Genomic DNA, 19,569 nt, shown 5'->3' on the forward strand with positions numbered 1-19,569 from the left:
CAAGGCCACCAAATCAATCCGTCAGGCAAACAGCTGCAACAGAGAGGGGTGAGCCCCGATGCCTGCAGCTGAACAGACAAATAAGTAGAGAAGTAAGTCTTCCTTGCTGACCAGGGTAGTGTTCTGTCCTCACTGCAGCAGGGGGTCGAGGCCTCAGCTCATCCAGCGCACTGCAGGGGACCCACCCACTCTTCACAAGGGACCCTGAGTCGGGGCAGGGAGTGTGACTCGCTCACAGTCACACGGCTAGTGAGGGGCAGGGCCCGGCAAAGCCCTAGGGCTCCTCGCTCGCAAGCCAGCGCTCATCCTCCTGCCCCTGGCAGCCCTCACAGCACCATTTGCTCCTGCAGCAGCTAGGATTCCTTTTAAAAATATGTTCAACTGGGCTTCCCTGGTGGCGCAGCGGTTGAGAGTCCTCCTGTCGATGCAGGGGACACGGGTTCGTGCCCCGGTCCGGGAAGATCCCACATGTCGCGGACCGGCTAGGCCCGTGAGCCATGGCCGCTGAGCCTGCGCGTCTGGAGCCTGTGCTCCGCAACGGGAGAGGCCACAACAGTGAGAGGCCCGCGTACCGCAAAAACAAACAAACAAAAAAATATGTTCGTCTTAAGCAGGTCCCAAAGTGGACAGAGGTGATATGTATGTTCTCTGCTGGCCCAGGAAGAGCAGGCAGAATGAGTGCCTGACATTTTTGGGATCTATCCCAGTCTTCATGTTTCCTCTCACAGCCACATCCTCTCCCAAGCAATTTGGGAAGTATGGGCATCTGTCATCCTTCTCCTCCCCGTGCCCCTGTGCTTCCTTCCAGGAGCCCCTCCACACCCAGTTCCTCTAGCTGCTCGCGAAGGACTGATAAGCTCCTCCGCTAGAAGACAGTGGGTATTCAAACTATTGCCCCTCCCAGGAGAATCTGCATTTCAAGTCAGGCTCTGCAAGAGTGGAGAGGTGGAGCTTAATCTGGAATCTAGACATGGACATTAAGGATTTTCAGGATGCTGGGGAGAGATGTGGGGCTTGGAGATGCCTTCCCAGGGCTCCTCAGCTACTCCTTGATGGGAAAGGAAGGTGGAAGTGGGGGGTTATGATCCAGGAGGGGAAGCAGATAACAAGGACCCTAGGCACACTTCACAGGGTTGGGGGCAGCCCCCTCCAACAGGTATGTCCTGAACCAGGCATGTCCTGCAGGGAACGATTACCTGTCCCTGTTTGTTAGTAAATCCTAGAGAACAGGAACTAGGATGTTGACACTGATCCACATCTGGACAGATCAACACCATGACCCACTGCAGACTATCCTCCACCCCACAAAACAGACACCCCAGCTCACCAGTTGTGGTCTCCTCCTCTGGCTCATTAACCACACACTGTCTGGATTCCAGAGACTGGATGCACTGACCTCTGGGGGTCCCTACAGAAGGTTTCTGGCTCCATCAATCCCAAGGAGCTGGAAAGGCAGAGCAGATTCTCTGTAGGGGACTCCTACAGATACCAACAAACCGGAGCTCATTCACAGGCTCCTGAGCAGGACGGTGAGCGGGGCCCCCAGCTCCTGTCCCCTCCCCGCCAACACACACACACCCGGCCCAGGGCAATTTCCCCAGAAGTGCACTCACGCTGCGCCCTGCCAGCCTCGGCGCCAATTGACTGGATTTCAATCAGAAATCCATCTCCCTTAAGGACCACTTTGGATAAAAGCAGAAGTAACCTGCAATCTAGATGCTGATGCCAAGCCATAACAGGGGAGCCGGAAGGAGGCCAGCTGCCCGAGCCCGCCCCCGGCCCCCAGCGAGGATGAAAGTGGGCCTCCGGCTGCAGCAGACTCCGTTTCCAGGGACCTAGGGAAGGGGCGTAACCTGATCTCCCTCCCTCCCCACCACTGGCCGAGGGTTAACGGACTGCTGCAGTTAGCCAGCCTCCGAGAGCCAACTGTGCGCTCTGGACGCGCCCGCCGCGCGGTTCCCAGGACGCACCCGACAAGAGCTCCTAGGACGGCTAAGAGGGACCAGGGGTGTCCTTCGGAGCAGGAGGCGCCGCGGGCTCAGCACTTCTCCCCACCCACCCCCAACCTCACGCCAGCTGCCATTTCTGTCACTCGTGCCTCTCCCGGCCTATACTGCGGTCAGAAAATCGTCACTCGGAGAGAGGGTGGCTGCTCCATTCCTCTCTCCACCCAAGACCCTGCACCGTGCGAGCGGGGGCGGGGCTGCAGGGACAGGAAAGACCCCGTGGAGCGCTGGCGGCTCTGGTGCGCAGCGCTGGCAGCCTCCCTGGTAAATAATGCACGCCTCCCAGTGCCGGCTGCAGCAGGTAGTGTATCGAAGTAATATCGCGCCGCGAGTTGCAGTGTAATCGCCGTAATTTAGAGCCCCGTGGGTGAGCCCGTTTCGGAAAGGCTGCGCGCCCGGACGGGCAAGGTGACTGGAGCGTCTGCGCCGGCTTTGACCTCTGGATTTCCTCCAAGCTAAGTGAGGCCATAAAAAATTCAGAAGCCCAGGCTGTCTCCTAGCAAATGGGGTGCGGGCAGAGAGATTGTATTATCTATCTAGACCCAGCGAGATGGATGCACCAGCCGGGAATAAAGCGATGTCGCTGTTCGCGCCTAGGTAGGCTGGCTGGGTGTCCGCGCGCAGCGCCCATCCTCTCCCAGGTGGCCGAGCGAGGCCCGGGCAGTGTGTTGGGGGCGCCCGGCCCAGAGCGAGGAGACGTTTTCATTAGGACTTGGGCGGCCCCTGCCGCGAGCCCGTGCATCCGTCCCTGCCCTGGCTGCTCAGCAACCAGATCCTCCCAGGACCAGCTGAGCCGCCGTCGCTCCTCCCCGCTGCGCTAAGAAGTTGTTCGGGCATTAATATTCCTGCCCAGGTTCTGCTGAGGGGCCTGCTGCCTGCCTCCCCTCCCCCAGCCCCGCCAGGGAAAGTCGTTCTGGGGAGGAGAGATGATAACAGGAAATGCATTTGCAGGCTCCCTTCTAACTTCGTTTTTTTTTTTTTTTTTTGCGGTACGCGGGCCTCTCACTGTTGTGGCCTCTCCCGTTGCGGAGCACAGGCTCCGGACGCGCAGGCCCAGCGGCCATGGCTCACGGGCCCAGCCGCTCCGCGGCATGTGGGATCTTCTGGGACCGGGGCACGAGCCCGTGTGCCCTGCATCGGCAGGCGGACTCTCAACCACTGCCCACCAGGGAAGCCCCTCCCTTCTAACTTCTTGATGGGAGCCAGCTGGAAGCGCGAGAGCTGTGCTGTCTCTCTGTGCTCTGCTCCTGGTGACCTGGAAGGTGATAATCATGAGCTTCTCTCAGGAAAGACAAAGAAATGGAAAAACCTATCGGGTCCTGCAGCCCTGTCACATTGCATTAGCAGAGAGCCTTGTGTCTGTGGCCCCAACTCGGTGCCAGAGGGGCTGTTTTCTGTATCTTCAGAAGCTCTCCATCCCACGCCTTATTCTCAGGACCCAAGAATTCTGTTTCCTCCTCACCCTTCTCCAAATCATTTTCATCTCTTAGTGAAGAGATGTGACTCTTGCCGGGGCAGTGAACTTGGGAGCCAGTAGGGCCCTAGAGACCAGCAGTTCTGGTTAAACAAGCCATGGTGCATCCTGACAGCAGAACATTCTACAGCTGGCAAGAAGGAGATTTGTGTGTGTGGAGAGATGTCTAGGATATATTGTTAAACAGAAAAACCAAGTTGCAGAATAACATGTAGAGAAAGATCTCATTAGTGTTACATTTTAAATAAAGGCTATATATATTCACATGCTTGCATATGCAGAGAAAATGTCTGAGAAGATAAAAAAGAGACTGTTAATGGTTGTCCCACAGGATAAGGACGAGAAAGGGACTTTAACCTCTCACTCTTAAATTTTGTTCTGTTAAATTTTTTTTCAAAAACAATTGCATTGGGCTTCCCTGGTGGTGCAGTGGTTGAGAGTCCGCCTACAGATGCAGGGGACACGGGTTCGTGCCCCGGTCCGGGAGGATCCCACATGCCGCGGAGTGGCTAGGCCCGTGAGCCATGGCCGCTGAGCCTGCGCGTCAGGAGCCTGTGCTCTGCAACGGGAGAGGCCACAACAGCGAGAGGCCCTCGTACCGCAAAAAACAAACAAACAAAAATTGCATTACTTTCATAATTTCAACATAAATCTTTTCCCAAAAAAAAAAGAAGAAAAGAGAGAAAAGAAAAAGAGACCTCCAGTCCAATCACTTCATTTGAAACAGGGCCCAGTGAGGGAAAGGGACTGTCCCAGGTTGCACTATGCTCACAGTCTGGCCTCAGGCCCTGTCCTACATGTTCCTATACCAGGGTCCTTCCCAGGCACACAGCCCTGCCAGCCAGGCTCAACAGGCCCACAAGGGAATCATGGACCCCCTTCTCAGAGCAAGAAGGACCTCTGACAGGAGTGTGACCCTATCTGAGGGAGCAGTCTTTGATTCCAAAGACAGGAGTTGGAGGCAGATTTGGACACCTGGCTGGGTAGCACTTGTCCATGACCCTGCCCTCCTCCATGCCCCACAGGCCCAGTCTTCTGACACAGGTAGCTTCTCTTGGTCAGGCCTTAGGAGGGGTGGGGATTGAAGGGCCGTGCCTGGCGGTGACCCACCATTGTGATTTGTCCAGAACTGAGAAGGGTTCCCAGGATATGGTACTTTCAGTGCTAAAATTAGGACAGCCCCAGGCGAACTGGGACACGGTCACCCTTGCTGGGCCAGCCACGTCTGCAGCAACCAACAGACAGTTTGGCAAGGACACTCCTTGGCAACTCAAGGGTGAAGGTTCTAGAAGGTTGTCTCAGGCAAGGACAGCTAGTCCCTGCTCTGACTTCTCTGAAAAGTATGAAGCTGCAAGGGTTAATTTACATCTTGTCAGTTATGATTTCCCCTCAGTCCAAGCACGCACACATGCACACACACCACACACCTCCTTACCTCTCTTAGTCTGTCTAAAGGCACGTCAGCCAGGGCCCAGCAATACCCCACTGTGTCTCTTTGAGCAACATAATCTTCAAGAAATTCTAGAGCCTTTAATTACACACAGGGCTCATCGCAATTTCTCATCTCTCCCTCCCCACCTCAGGAGACAAAAAGGAAATTTCACACCCTAGTGAGCCCAGCTCATCTTTTCTTCTTTGATGCCAGCCTGGGGTTAAAAGTCAGGGACAAGCGACATACGCCTCCTCTGAGTTCTGATTCCTTCGCTGATTTTGAGATTCCAAGCATGCATCTTAAAGATCTAATCTGATTCTGCCATGCCCGCCTTACCAGCCGATTAATAGCCCCGTGGCTTCCGCACTGCAGCACCCAGTATTCTGCAGAATGCCACCTTCCACACCCCTCCCACCTGCCTCTGCCCCCCCGCCACCCCGAGACTGGTAGCCCAGAGGAGAAAGGGCTATGGTTAAGAAGATGGGGGTTGGGGGGAGTGTCAGAGAAGGAACAAGAGATCCGAGTTCAAGTTTTTGTTCTGTCATTAGCTAGCTGTGTGACTTTGGACAGATTGCTTCTCCTCTCTGGTTTCCTTATCCATAAAATGAAGGCATTGACCTAAGCAGTCTCTAAGGTCCCTTTAGACCTAATAAACCAGACTTCCTCAGCTTAAATCCTGGCTCCCCCTTCTAGCTGGGTGAACCTAGACAAGTTACTTAACGTTTCCATGCCCTGGTATCTTCACCTACCTCGTTGAGTTGTAGTAAAGGATTAAATGAGTTAATATTTGCAAAGTGCTTAAAACAGTGCCAAGCGTGTGCTAAACCACTTGTGACAGAGACATTGGTGCCCCTGCCACATGCCCTCAGCACTCACTAGTCCCATGCGAAGCACCTGGACTTGCTCCAGCTCCAAACACCGGTGTTTCTCTGCCTGACAGCTTTCTCCACCCACACACCCACTCCCAGCCTGCTTGCCCTGAGCTCCAGGCAGGCTGGAAGTGCAAATGGTTTAAGTGCCCAGAGCAGCCTTCAACCGGTGATGGTAGGGAGTTGGCATATAAATAATCCAGCAAGCTTGTCCCTGCTGGACCTCTGGGAGACTGCGTAGAATAACTGAGGCTTATTCTACACAGTCTCCCAGAGGTCCAGCAGGACTGGGCCTGGGACCCAGGGTGGTAACTGCTCTTCAACACACCCTTTATTGGATTTCCTCCTTCCCTGTCTCCCTTGCCCAGTGCTTTCCAAGATCACCCTCCAAATAAACTACTTGCACTCAAATCCTGGCCTTAGCTATACCTCTGTGCTAGTGCACCTCAAAGACATTACCTTCACTCCTAGCAGCAACCTTGTGGAGTGAGTGTGATCATTCCACGTCACAGATATGGAAACGGAGGCCAAGTGCCCTGCTCATGATCGCACAGTCGGTAAATGGCCCAGCTGGGATTTGAACCCAAGTGTTCAACTCAAGTTGACTCCATGGGCTCTAGATCTCCATTCGCCTCCCAGTTCTCCCTCTGAGAGGCTGAATCCTGCTTCAGGATGGACACCTCATTCCTTCAGAGCTACAGCCGTAACTCCTTTGCTGCAGGCAGGGAAAAGGGGTGCAGAACCAGGCCGTCTGTGAAACTGCCTCCCTGGCAGACCTGAGAGGTCACCCAAGGACTCCTCTTCCAATCACATGGGCGCCCACTGAGCCCTTGGGTGGCGTGGTCCTGGGCAGAGCAATCAGGCTCTTGGTACCACAGCCTCAGTTTAAGTGCAAACATATGGGGACCCTTGGGGGAAAGTGGTCTCCCCAAGGTGATGGGAATGTACCCAGACGTTGCCTGCCCTGGGGGGGCATCATCCTTCTGGACCCCCAGCTGAGGCCCACCTCTAGGCCTCCAGAAGTGTGTGGTACCAGCAACAGCAAGGGGCCATATGCCTGAGACAGGGGGAGCTAAGCCTCACAGTCACCCCCAGAGGAGGATCTCACTTCAGACTTGGGCTCATTACGGTTCCTGATGTTTTAAGTCAGGTTTTATACTTATCAATAGTTTTTATAGGCACATGGTTCCACATTCACAAAAGCCTTCCTCTCTTCTCTGCACCATTCATCCCCTCCCTGGAGAGAACAGCCACTGTCACTGTGGATCCTTCCAGAGATATTCTAGGGATAGACACGCACACAAATACAGCCATTACAGCACACTGTTCTTTTTTTTCTCCAGAGCAATGTGTCTTGGAGATCCTTCTATAGGAGTATGTAAAAAACTTCCTCGTTCCTTTTTACAGCTGTCTCGTATTCCAGTGCATTTATGTCCCATAATTGATTTAACCAATCCCCACTGGATGGCTATTTTGAGTTATCCACAATCTTTTGCTAATACGAACCTTGTACCTGTGTTATTTTGCACACTTGGAAGTATATCTATAGGAAAAAAAATAGCTAGATATGGAATTGCTGGGACAAGGCGCATGTGCACTTATAATTTTGAAAATGCTGCCCAACTGACCTCCAAAGATGGTGAATCACTTAAACTTCCACCAGCTGTGTGCCCTGCAGAGAGCTAACTGTGCCAGGCATGTACATGCATTGCTGACTTTGACCTCCTGACAGCCTGGGGAGAGTCTTGTTTGATGAGAAAATTGAGAGAGATTCAATTTTGCCCAAGATGACCCAATAGACCTTTTATTGAACATTAATTACTTGCCAGGCTCTGTGCTAAGTGCTTTACATTTGTTATCTTATTTAACCCTCCCAATAACACTATGGGGTAGTTACTCTTACCACTGTCATTCATTTTACAGATAAACCAAGTGATGGAGCTCAGAGAGGCTGAGAAGCTTTCCCAGCATCACACAGCCGGTAAATGGCAGAGCCAGATTCGAAGTTTCTCAGTGTGGCTCCACAGCCTGGGCTGTGGCTGCTCCCGGGAGGCTCTCACGGACTCCCTGTTTACTGCCTTATCATGTGCCCCCCAACTCCTCTAGGCACTGTGGGGACGGGGCACAAGCAGAGGCCCCTTGAGGCATGAGACCCATCCTTGAGGAGCCAGAGACTGATAGAAGGTCAGAGCTCGAAAGGACTACAAAAATGCTTTTCAAAAGGGGGTCTCTGCCCTGGGGCAGGAAGGGAGAGGTTGGAAATGTGAGGGGTGGTCTGGTTGCTTTGATACCCGGGGGTGGAGGGGGGGCACTACTGGGATGCTAAACTGTCCCTCCCGGCATGGGAGGGTCTCACAAAGAATAGACCCCCTGAAAATGCCTACAGCGCCCTCATTGAAAAACTCTGGGACCTTTCATTCTTCAGATGAGGAAATAAAGGGAAGATCCGCTTGGGGCAGAAAAAGGAGTAAGGCCAGTCTGCTGGGAGGCAAATTCAGGACTAGAAACTGCTCTGCTGACCCCCAGGCCAGGGCTTGGCAGTCTGAATGCTGCATGGCGCTGCCCCCTGCACACTCTTGAACAAAGAGAAGCTGACCAAGCAATTTAGTGTGGGGGTGGGAGGGAGGGGTGGCCTCATTTATTAAGCTCCTGCTGCATACACATAATCATTAAGTTCTATGATAACCCTGTCATCTTGCAGTCCCCAGCTGAAAGGGAGTGCTGGGAATTGGAGAGCATGAGGGTAAGTGGAGGCAGATTTGGGAGAAGCATGGACCACAGTGAGCCAACGGGGCTGACTATCGGTTTTGAACCAGGACATAACTTGACCAGATTTGTGTTTTAGGATACTAACGCTGGTGGCAGTGCTTTGCACATGCTGTTCCCCTTGCTGGAATGTCTTTCCCAGGCTTGCAAGCTCTCTGTGAAGCATTCCCTGACCCCTGGGAGTTTGACCAGGTGCATCCACACTCCTTTGTTGGATGGGAAATGCCCAAAGGCAGTGGCTGGATCTTTTTTTTTTTTTTAATTAATTTATGTATTTATTTATTTTTGGCTGCGTTGGGTCTTCGTTGCTGTGCGCGGGCTTTTCTCTAGTTACGGTGCGCGAACTTCTCACTGAGGTGGCTTCTCTTGTTGTGGAGCACAGGCTCTAGGTGTGCGGGCTTCAGTAGTTGTGGCACACAGGCTCAGTGGTTGTGGCTCGTGGGCTCTAGAGCGCAAGCTCACTAGTTGTGGCACATGGGCTTAGTTGCTCCGCGGCATGTGGGATCGTCCCGGACCAGGGATCAAACCCATGTCCCCTGAACTGGCAGGAAGATTCTTAACCACTGTGTCACCAGGGAAGTCCCCAGTGGCTGGGTCTTATCTTTGCATCCCCAGGCTCTGGTCCAGTGTCAGGTACATAGTGGGAGCTCCATAAATGCTTATGGAATGAATGAATGAATGAATGGAGTGATGAAGGCCTGACTGAGACAGTGACAGCAGGCAGAAAAAGGAAATATGAAGGCAAATTGAAGGAAGATGGACAGGGCCTCTTGACTGGTTAGATATCAGAACAGCTTACATTTATACAGCACTTACTGTACAATAGGCACCATAAGGGAGGCACTATCTTTTATCCCCATTTGACAGATGAGGAAACTAAGGCTCAGTGAGATTATGCAGCCAGTAAGTGCTTGAGGTCACAGCTAGTTAGTGGAAGAGCCAAGCTTTAAACTCAGACAGTCTGGCTGAGGGTGCATACTCTTAACTTCTCGTCTGTTGATATTTTCTACGACTTACAAGGGCTGAAACAAGTGAGTAAAGTCGAAACCATCCTTCCTGGTAAACTAGGATAATGATGCTCAGAGACCCCAGGTCTTCTGAACTGTAATCAGTGGCATTATCCCCGCCTGTTCACCTCCCTCCCATGCATCACCTCAAACATTCCAATAGGACCCAAGCTTCAGTCCCTGCAAAAGGTACAGCCTGCATGCACCTGAAACTATCACAACATTGTTAATTGGCTATACTCCAATAGAAAATAAAAAGTTTAAAAAAAATGTCTGGACAAAAGGGACAGAGTCCTCACCTTTTCAAGACCCAGTTTGCAGAAATGGGGGCTGGGGAGCCTGCTGGAGTGCCAGCAGGAGTCAGAGTCCCCGACCCAGCGGCTTTTTGCTGCCCCAGCAGGCTCTGGGCGGACAGCCAGTCCAGCCCATGGTGCCATCTCTCTGCGGCTCCTCCTTCTTCACCCAAGACACACTCCACACGCTCAGGTTCCTTTGTGATGGGGGTTTTGATTAATTTTATTCTAATTAATTCAGTAATCTCAAGCTGTTTGCGAAATCTGCACCGAGCGCTGCTCTGTGATGGATCTGCAGAAGGGGCTGCAGACAAACACATGATTCTTTGCTCCATTGGTGCTCTATATATCTTGTGTCTGGGAGAGGGTGGGCTGGGGAAAGGCGCAGGAACGCTGCCTGCTTGCCGGCTCTCAATGTCACTTCCCAAATGCCCTCTCTTTCCCGGGCTGGGCTTGCTGACTATGGTCCCACTTCTGCCTCTTCTTTTTTTGTGGGGCCTCAGGTGGTTTGCTTAACCTCACCAACTTCACCTCAAAAATGGAGATGAAATGCCTGCCCTGACTACCTCATAGGTGCTCAGAACCAGCTAGAGTGTGGGGACAGGCTTGAGAAACTGTACAGAAAACTGAAGGACTGCTGACGTCATTACTGGAGAGGAGAGGGTGACGGTTAAGGCTCAAACTAGATTTTCTGCCTCGACCTCTTTCTAGCTGCATACCTTGGAGAGGTTACATCACCTCTCTGTACCTCAGTTTCCCAATCTGTAAAATGGGGGTGAAAATAGCACCCACCTCATAAGGTTCTTGTAAGGAGTAAATGAATATGGGTTTTTAGAACAGTGCTTGGCATGGAGTCAAGCACTAAACAGAATATTATTACGGTTATCTTTGTCATCTTCATCCCTTTAAAATCTTCCCCATGCAACACAAGTGCTCAGTTATGCAAGAAGTCTTTTCTGATTAACTTGTACCCCAGTCCCAAAGAATGCATCCTTCCCTCATTTCTCTGAATGTGTTGAAGTCTTCACCCATAATCTCTGTGTCTTCTTTAGGTGGCCCATTTTCCTTCTTGCTCAATGGAACACCCCAGGTTACAGGGCCCATCTTACCCTAAGTCTATAGCTCTTACCATGGTGGGATTAAAGGGGCTTGGTCATTGGCTGTTTCAGAAGCCCCATCCAAAGGGACTTAGATGCAGCAAGATGATTAGAAGGGAACTCACCCTAAAGCTGGGTTTGCTAAGTATACACAATGATTTTACTTTAAATCTAAATAAATATAGAAAGTTTTTTTAATTGAGGCAATGTCAATCTTCTATGTGAATGATGATTTTCTTTTATACAGAGGGACATATGGAAATGCTGGAGGAGGATCCCTCCCCATGCACCCTTGGAATCTGTACTAGTGCTGTGAAGAAGAAAACCAACCAACAAACCAACCAACCAACAAGGTGACGGAATGAGAAGGGAGGTGATGCTTTAGATGGGTGGTCAGAGAAGGCATCTCTGAGAGGGTGTCATCTGAGCCAAGCCCTGAGAAATGAGAGAAAGCCCACTGTGTGACCATCTGGGCAACCAGCACTCCAGATAGAGGTCACAGCTGTGTAAAGTCCTTGAGGCGGGAATGAGCTTGGGGTGTTTGGAAGAATGGGATAGTGGCTGAGGGAGACAGCAGGATAAATTAGAGAGGTGAGGCCACAGGTCCAGATCAAAAGGGCTCACAGGCCAGGGTAAGGAGCTAGATTTCATTCTAAATGTGTTGGCAGCCCCGGGAAGGTTTTAAGCAAGAAAGTGACACAACCGGCTTTATATTTTTAAAGGTCACAAGAACTGCCTTTCTAGAATTCATCTATCCATCCTTCCATCCATTCATTAACAAGATCAACTGCACATCTACTGTGTGCCAGTCTGTGCCAGGCACTGGTGGCTCAGAGTTAAGCAGGACATTACCCTCCCCTCATGGAGCTCAGCTGATGAGACATGTTTTAAAAGCAGGATGGCAAGTGCCACGGTAGAGCTGTGTACAGGGCTTGTCCCTGGAGGAATGGACTGGGGGTCTGGGATTGGGAACGGGAAAAGCTATTGGTTAGAGAAGTGGTTCTCCAAGTTGAGGGGCATCAGAATCCCCTCCAGGACTTGTTGAAAACGGATTGCTACTGCAGGCACCCTCCCGCCACGGATTCTGATGCATTGAGTCTGGGGTTGAGCCTGGGAATGTGCATTGCTAGCTGGTTTCCAGGTGCTGCTGGTCCAGGGACTGCACTTTGAGAACCACTGGGTAGGAGCCTTTTAGCTCTTGTGACTAAAACACGCTATTTCCAGGAATCCGTTTCAGCACTTGGGACCTGGACAGCTCCCAGCATCTCCCTTCAATGTTCATCTTCCACTCATGCCTGAGACAGGGGAGCCCACTGAGAACAGCCATTTCCCCACCATCTCCCTCCACCCGCTGTCCCTAGGATTCCACTCACAACCCCTCTTTTCCCCTCTACCTCCTTGGGAGGCACGTCTTCAAAGTTTGTCCTGAAACTGAAGGAGGAATTTCACTCTCAGCTGCCTTCGTTGATTCCTTTGAGGATACAGAAGACCTGTTACCACTGAACCCAGCTCCCAGCCAGCCAGCCAACAGCCCTCATCTCCCTCCTTCTCATATCAGTGCCCTGGGCTGGGGAATTCCAAGTCCCCCAGCCTTCATCTGCTTGTCACAGTTATTCACCTCACACCCTGGTGGTCAGAGTCTCCCCACCCCCTTCCTCTCTTCCTGCCCCCTGCCTTTCTCTGTGCCCTGAATGTCCCCTTCTCTCCCTCACCAGCCTCCACCTGTCCTCACCCCTTCGCCCATCCCCTCTGTGCTAAATTTGGCAAGCTCTCCCATGAAAACCTGAATAACCAGATTCCTGTTAACCTTAGCCTTTAGTCCGTCAAATTGACAGGACTGAGGCTTCTAATATCAATCAGAGCCCCTAATTTCAAAATTTACAAAAATTCCCAAATTGGAGGTTTTTCCAACTGTCCTTCAAGACCAGGATTCTCCTTGGATTTTCAGCAGTCAGCTGATCCCACTCCCTTCTCCTGCACCAGATTGTAAACTCCCCAAGAGCGAGGAGCTTGGCTTGGCTACTCAGCTCTGAGATAATGTGCTCAGCACAGTGCCCAGCACCTACTAAAGGCTCAGTAAATGGTCCCGTTATTATTACTGTTATCATGATTGCATTGTTGTTGTTATTGTCACCTACTCTCCTTGTGCCTTACTCAATGCCTAGCACACAGGGTCTCAAAGTCTTCCAGGTAAACACATAACAGAATGCAGAGTTGTCATTCTTACCTCGCCGGTCTCACCTCCTAGTGCCTCATTCGCCTGTAATAGCTCCTCCCTCATTTTTTTTTTCTTACTACCTCTGTGTTCCGCGCCAGAATATTTGAATGATTTTTGTGCCATAACTCACCACCCCTAATGCCCAGATCTTGGAAGCCTGGGAGATTGGTGTCAGGACATTTGGTGGGTAATGGGTTCTGGGCAGTAGAAAATGGCCCCCTTTACAGAGATACAATTATACAGGTTACACTTCCTTGGCTTCAGACACAGCCACAGACCTCGGGAAACCTGGCAGCAGCACGGATGGTGCATAGGGCCACATTATATAGAATATTCTCCACTTTCTGTAAACAAGCTGTTGACAAATATATAAGAAACGAGATGGTTTTCTTTTCCTTCTTTTTTTTTCCCACTCTAGCCAAACACTGCAGGCCCTCGTGAGTCACAAAAGTTTTGAGATATTACTCAGGAATGTAGGAGGAAAACCCCATATTTTCCCGTCAAAGGTTTGGTTTTCTTTTTTATTTACTAGCATGCCACTGGGTAAATTGAACCCTGAAAAACATTAAAAGGAAATAAACATATCTCTCAGCTGCTCATGGACCTAGCGCTCTGCCAGGGAGCTGGGTTATCAACAAGCCTCCCCAGCCACGGATAAACTTGTAGACTGGAGGTGGGGTGGGGTTCTGGGGGCCTGCAAAGCAGGGAACCTTCAGACCCTCCCTCCAGGCATGTTGGAGCTCCCTTCCCATCCACCAGCCTGCAAGACCCATGAAAAACACCTGCATTCAGTGTCCACAGTAGCTCTGGGCAGACAGAATGATTCCCTTTTATCCCCACCTTTCTAGTCCCTGTGCGTCTCACCAACCCACTATACACATACACACACACACACACACACACACACACACACACACACACACATCCCAGCAATGACAAACAAACCAGAACCACAGGAGGAATGTCATCTCAGAGTCATATCTGTATGGTTGAAATCAGAGTGTGGGTTGCCTGAGAGCATTCTTATGGCCTGTTTACAGTCACTGAGAATCAATACTTACTTTGGGGAAAGAAAAAAAATATATATATATATATATACACATACACACATATATATATCTGTGGTGGATGGAAGGATCTCTCTCACTCTGAAAACCATGACAGATGAGTTTTGTTCGGCCCTTTATGCATTTTAAAGGTGCATTTAAACTCACTAAATTAGAATCTGGGTCAGTGGTGGCACCCATCCAGCCCTGGCCTGGACGCCTTTCTTTCTCAGCAGGGGGGCAGCCAACCAGGGCCTTGTTCAGAATTCAATCTCTCCTGAGTGGTGTGACTGCTTCTTTCTCTCTCTGCTCAGTTTCCATGATGAGAAAAACTGGGTCCTCTCCCCAGGCGAGCAACCCCAGGCGAGGGGTGAAGGCAGAGGCTCCACTGCCCTGTGGTCTTCCGAGGCCACAGCCCTACCACAGTTGTGACTCAAGGCTGATTGGGATCATGGCAAGCAGCCCACGCAAGCTCCAGGAATACAAAATATATACTGACACTCATTCTCCGGCTCAAGAACATGCAGTGGCTCCCAGTTACCCACAACAACTAAGTAGGCAGGGACTGCCTGGAGCTTTGGGTTGAAAAGGACTCTAAGGCCCCTGTGTGGCTCAACAGGGAGAGTGTAGTGATTGACTAGTGATGTCTGCCATGAATGAAGGAAGGAGATAGCAGGCACCCATGCTGAAGAGTTATCTTCCCTGGCTTACAGAATTAAGTTCAAATACCTCTGCTGCTCTTCCAGACCTCTTCACTGTCAGGCTTCTCAGTTCCTCTGCAGGGTCATTGCCTACTCCTCTCCAACAAGGCCACTCTAGTCAAGCCAGGTCTCACATCGTACTTGGCATGTGCCACCTCCGTCCAGCTTCTGTGCCTCAAGCTGGTACCCCTACCCTCCTGCCATCTCTCCATCCTTTGTGTATGAGTTTAATTCCTACTACTTCTTAAGGTCCAGCTCGAATCCTCTTCTCCCATTAAGCTTTCTTAACTGCTTTGGTCCATACTGGCTCTCAAGGGCATTACCGTATATTGAAATGTTTGAGTGTTAGATATGTTTGCTGTTTTCAAGAGCTCATCTCCCCAACCCGATTGGAACCACCCTTACCCCAACCACCATTGCCTCCAAAGAAGAATCACATCTTAATTTCTTTTGCATTCCTCACAGCACTTCATGCGATGCTTGCCAGGACTCAGCCTGGCCACAAGCACTCGCTGATTATGAGGACTTCCACAATTTTAACTAGGTGCTTTGAGATCTCTGGGGTCCTAGAAACCAAACCTATGGGGCCAATGATGGAGTCAAATGGGCCTGCCCTGGACCGGTTATCCCCAAGATCCAAGTTCCATCCCTGACTCACTGTGTAATCTTTGGCTTGGGCATAGCTTAACTAAATTTCTGGGCCTTGATGTGCCCATCTGCAAAATGGGCAGCCACTTTCTGCCCACCAGGCAAGGGGCAGAGTTTCACCCTCCATCCTGCCACCAACTAGCTGGTGACACAGGGTCAGGGACCAGGTCTCCTTGAGCCCCAGTGTCCTCCCCTGTAAAATAATATTCTCAATGGGGAATAGGTGTCCAGGAAGGGTTTGTTCCTTTCTATTTGGTCCCTGAAGCACAGTAGAAGAAAGAGGTGAAGAAGGGGGAGATGGGGGAGATGCAAGCCCCAGCATCTTATCTTTGGTACCACTCCCCTTCCTCCAGAGCTCTTTTACTTTCTCCCCGCTCTCCCCAGGCTAGGAAAGGGTTTGGGAGACAGACATGCTTTACAGAGCCCAGAGGATGGGGGTTAGGGGGACCCCTTAGGCCCCCACTGGCTGAGGGGGGCAGATGACTCTGAGGCCTGAAGGTCAGTCATAGGACAAGCCAAGGGAGATGAGGGAAGGCTCAAGGCCCAGCAGACTCCCTGAGGAGTAGAGAGGGGCTGAGAAGACAGCCCCTGTCTGGACCATCAGAGAGGGATACAGAGTAAAGGTCACCCAAGCCAGCGGGGCCCTAGGCCTGTTAGTCACAGGCCCCTCCCAGTCAGATGCACACAGAGCCTCCTGACTCCTCACAGGGACCACAACCCCCTTCTCTCCCTCCATGCACACACACCACAGCTGCTCTGCCCCGCCCTCCCCCACGTGACCACCACAAATGGTGATTACAAAAATTATGGGAAGATATCTGTGGCACAATTCAGGGCAGAAAGCAGGACACAGCACAACATGTGCAGTAAGAGCACCATGGTGTAAGAAAAGCTGAGAGGCTATAGCCAGTAGAGGCTGAGGGGACAGGCTCTGAAGCCAGACCCCCTGGGTTTAAATCCCAGCTCTCTCTCTTCTAACCTGTATGACCTAGACAAGTCACTGTGACCTTTCCATGCCTCAGTTTCCTCGTCTGTAAAATAGAGATGGGTAATATGGGTACCCCTTCGAGTGAGTTCATCTTCAGAAAGCATTTAGCGCAGTGCTTCATATCACTACAGAGGGATGTAAGCTCACAAGGGTGCAGACTTTTGCATCTTTTATTCACTGCTTTAGCCTGGCGCCTAGAATAACACCCAGCACATAGGAGGCATCAACAAACATGTGTGAATGAATGAATGGGGGTGGGGGAACAACACAGGTCAATCAGAGGCTGCCACACACCCACTCTGCTGGGGGAGGCAAACACACACTGTGACCGTCTACATGCGTCTGTCTTTCCATAAACACTGAGCGCTCGCGGAGCACACAGGGATGAAGGAGGCCCTATGGCAGAGACTGCTAGTTATCTTCCTTCCATTCTCCCCCTCCTTCCTAGTCCTGGAACTTTTGGCCGGTCACCCAGCCAAACAGAATAAAGACTACATTTCCTAGCCTCTGTTGCAGCTAGACAGTCATGTGATTAAATTCTGACCAATAGTGTAAAGGGAGGTGTCAAATGATAGCTTCCTCCTTGAGAGCTGACACACACTCTTCCCCCAGTTGACTGGAAAGTGGACGTAATGGCTGGAATTGGAGCAGCCGTGTTAGACTGCAAGACCTTGGTCATGAAAGTCGCCCATCATAGAGCAACAAGAGAGCAGAAGCCCGGGTCCCAGAGGACCACATGGAGCAGAGCCACCTTATCAGCCCTGGACTCCAGACTTTCAAGAGAGAAAGAAAGAAAACTTCTAAATTGCATAAACCAATATTTGGGGGTTTACTATCACCTGCAGACCATCTCAGTCCTAACTGTTACCGACCCCCTCCCTGGAAGCTCAGTCAGCTGGGGGAGGCACAGAAGGAAATAGACCAACTCTGCCGAGTGTGGTGGCAATGGACATGCACAGGGTACTGTAGGAAGAAGTTCAGAAGAGGGAGGACCAGGCCCCAACTGGGAGGGAGATGTGGGGATCCAGGAAGGCTTCCTGGAGGGAGTGACGCCTACATCGAGTTCCAAAGAATGAGTAGGGGGCTTCCCTGGTGGTGCAGTGGTTGAGAGTCCGCCTGCCGATGCAGGGGACACGGGTTCGTGCCCCGGTCTGGGAAGATCCCACATGTCGCGGAGCGGCTGGGCCCATGAGCCATGGCCGCTGAGTCTGCGCGTCCAGAGCCTGTGCTCTGCAACGGGAGAGACCACCAACGAGAGGCCCGCGTACTGCAAAAAAAAAGAATAAAAAACAAAGAATGAGTAGGAATTTTCAAGATGGTGAGATGTAGGGGGAGAGGGGTGAATGTGCTATAACTGAGACATAGCACATTCTCAGCATATATGAGAGCTTGGAGAACTCTGGAGAGAGAGATAAATTTTGTCCTGAGAGACCAAGACAGGTTTTCCAGAGTGAGCGGAGCCAGACTCTGGTGAGAAGGACTTGGACAGGCCAAGGCTGGGAGGAAGGGCATTCCTGGCTGAGGGACAGGGCAAAGAGGCCATGACTGAAGGCCAGGGATGGTCTGGTGTAGGTTGAGCACAGTGTGCACGGGAATGGGGTAGGAATAGTGGAAGATGAGTTGTGAGTGTTTTAAACCCTGTATGGAGTAAGACTTGGAAACTCTGTACAGATGCCTAGTGTGTAACATGTATAAACTTGCTTAACCTCACAACAGCCCTATGAGACAAGTACTCTTATAATCTCCTTTTGCAAATGCAGAAACCAGGCAAAGGTAGATTAAACTTCTTGCTCCAGGCTCACAGCAGGGAATGGTGGGGCTGGGATTGGAGTCTGGGCAGTGCACTTCTCAGCCTGGTGCTCCCCGAGACCCTATGCACTCTCACAGGGCCGTGGCTTCACAGAAGCTACTCTCAGCCCTTTCCCGCTACCCACCCTGACCCCCCCCTTCCCTCTCCATCTGGTATCGCCTGCGGGCAATATTAGTGCCTGGCTGGCTTATAGCAGTACCAGGAGATTTTGATCTTGGTCCTGAGGGAAAGCGAAGAGAAGGGGCTCCAGGGAAGCCCAGGGAAGTCCAGAGCAGCCAAAGAGAAAGGCACATCTGAAAAGCAGACCCCAGATTCGTTCAGACAGGGTCCTCCTTTCATTTTAGGGGTAAGATTTCCATCAGGAAACATCACGTGTCTAATCCTGTGTATATGATAGGAAGATAACAAACATCCATGTATTAGTGTGTTTCTTATGTTGTCTTATTTAGACCTCCCATCAATTCCATGAGGTTGACACGCTCACCCTCATTTTACAGATGAGACAAAGCACAGAGACGGTAAGTAACTTGCCTGGGTTTGCTCAGCTCGTAAATGATGGAGCCGAGAATTGCGCCAGGTCTGTGTGACCCCCAAGCCCACACTCAGAGTCGCCTGGCTCTCACAAGTTCTCTGTCAGAGATCTTTATATCCATGACAGAATTCTGTTCAGACACTGCTGCCTCTTCCCTCACCACCCTCCCCTCCCCCTCCCATCCTGCTACCACAATCTGTAGTCAACATAGGTCTTGAAAAGGTGACAAAGCCACAGACCTCTTCAGAGTTTTTTTAAAATGTAGTATTATTATGCAAGAGCTGAAAGAATTGTTTCTAGAAACACCACTTGCTTTACTCAGTCCTGGCACGTTCAGAAAGCCCGTCCTAAGACATGAATCTGAGCGACTTCAGGCACCAAAGACCTTGGACTGGTTCTCCTCCATCCCCTGCCTCTGGGAAGGATGCCTCTTAAATACTGCTGAGCAGGAGAAGGGCCACTCCCCGAGATGGAGATGTGTGCTTCCCTCCCTTTGGCCACGAGTCTATAATAACCTCTCCACAGGCAGAGGCCCAAAGCTGGAGTGCCATGCTGCACAACTCCAGGGGGCGCCATTCCCACAGAGTGCAGCGTGCCTTGGTCTCTGGGGCTGCTGCGTCAGCCCACCTCCTCACGGACTGGCCTCGGCCTTCCAGTGCCCCACTGTCCATCCCCTCAATCC

This window comes from Tursiops truncatus, chromosome 10 (assembly GCF_011762595.2).
Source record: "Tursiops truncatus isolate mTurTru1 chromosome 10, mTurTru1.mat.Y, whole genome shotgun sequence".
In the NCBI taxonomy this organism is placed as follows: domain Eukaryota; kingdom Metazoa; phylum Chordata; class Mammalia; order Artiodactyla; family Delphinidae; genus Tursiops; species Tursiops truncatus.